Source organism: Acyrthosiphon pisum, chromosome X, assembly GCF_005508785.2.
Source record: "Acyrthosiphon pisum isolate AL4f chromosome X, pea_aphid_22Mar2018_4r6ur, whole genome shotgun sequence".
In the NCBI taxonomy this organism is placed as follows: domain Eukaryota; kingdom Metazoa; phylum Arthropoda; class Insecta; order Hemiptera; family Aphididae; genus Acyrthosiphon; species Acyrthosiphon pisum.
In genome coordinates, this window is record NC_042493.1 from 99,334,564 (window position 1) to 99,336,619 (window position 2,056).

The following is a 2,056-nucleotide window of genomic DNA, read 5'->3' on the forward strand; positions in this document are numbered from 1 at the left end:
CGTTAAAACGAACTTTCATTTCGCGCACTTGACTCTCCACGCACGACATTTTGTCAAAGACTGAAATGTAAATGATAAAAAAGTATAAGAGTATATGACTACGGTGACAAAATTATCGCGTTATCTGTTGGCAGTCGGAATTCTACTTTATAGATTACAGATTACAGATTACTAATGGATTTATATTAGGTGAATGTACACTGTCAAATATCAATAGGTACTGATTATATGGACTTAATATATTACCTATACATTGTTTGGCATTTCATATAATGCTTAGGTAATTTAAACAATTTTATAGATTGCCTGCTGTATTTGGTGTTATATAGAATTCCTAGACATTATATAAAATACCAATATTGTACACATTGCCGCTAACATCTACACTGAAAATAAGTAGATACAGATTTGTAAATCAACTTCTTTAATGTTGTTTGTAATTTTCATCTATTGAATTACATTTTTTTATTGTAAATTAATTATTGAGAATTAAGTTCATATAAATTTAATTATTTTGCTCATTAATTAATATCATTAGTCTAATATTGATAAACAATATTCAATTCATTTTTGATAGCAAATAATAAAATATACACTGTAATAGAACCTCATGAACTTGAATTGTTTATGAGGCAATAAAACTTATTAATTAATGTTCATGCCATGAGAGTTACTTGTATTTTATTTTTGAAATTAAACACCAATTGTCAATATAGTATTTATTATCATATTATTAACCATATTAACCAAAACAATTGTTTAGGTGTCTTATTTCCAAGTATTAAATTTTAATTTGAAAAATTGGCTGTCTAAATTTTTTGATATCCATAACTGTCCATAGTAGGTAAAAATATTTAAAAAGTTTTTGTTGGGATTTTTTTTGTTTAATTACGAAAGTCTGAAATAAGTGAAATTTTTAATAACATATATGGTCCAATCAATTTATATTCCTTAAAAATATACTGAACTTACAAATTGTTTTATTTAAATTTATTTTTTTTCACTAGTTCTTTAAAAACAATTTAACATGTATGGCACATAAAATAACAAACATTAATTTTCAGGAATGTTGGACATTTGTACAAGGAACTGTAAAAAAAATCATGACAATGGACATTATATCAAGAGACGCTTTGAACAAATGCTTCGATATTTTCGATGATTCACACAGTCAGAAACTTTATAATTCAACAAAGTTGTTACTAGAGGAACGGGTTCTTCAACTATTGAGTATTGTTCAAACCGAAAATACTGCAAATCTGTTGGAAAATTATCATGGGAATTGGCTGAAGTATTGCAAAAGTAAAATAAACCTAGATTACTGTACCAGTAAGTATTTTTTTTTTAACCATGATTACATATTAAAGTATATAAAACATATTATAAATGCATTCTTAGCAACTACATTACAATCAAATGATAAGAAACGTAAATTTCAAGTCAGTTTTAAAGTCAGTCTTCCCAAATTATTAATTGATGAGATTAACAAACTACAACGAACATATCAATAACCACAAATCCACAACTCCGTATATCATTGTTGCTCGTATTAACACATTTTTAGAAGTCCAGGCATCCAACGATTGTCCATTTGAGTAAGTATTTATATTTATTTGTCATCAAAATTAAAATAAGAAGCATTCATAAAGTATGTTTTGAATTAAAACATGTTTTTTTTTTTAGTTTTATAACATTTATTTTGAGGAACCTGAGATATTTCCTGAGATGTAAGTTTTCAAAATATTAAAACTGTAATGACAAAAATAATTTATAGTTTATATTTTATTTCTTAGTACTCATCCCAAAGTTAGCTTAATATTTTATCAACAAATTGTTATTGATAATTTCAATTTAATACACGGAGCGTTAAAACTATGTTTATGTAATGCAAATTTTATGACATGCCGTCCACTTATGAAATTTTATTCAACGCTAATCATGGATTGGACTTATTAGCCAAAAGTTTTAGAGAATACATTGAAAAAGATGGAGAGAATATTTAAGCAATTTTTTATTTAAAACAAGTATGAGTTAAATAATTTTTTTCAAATATCAA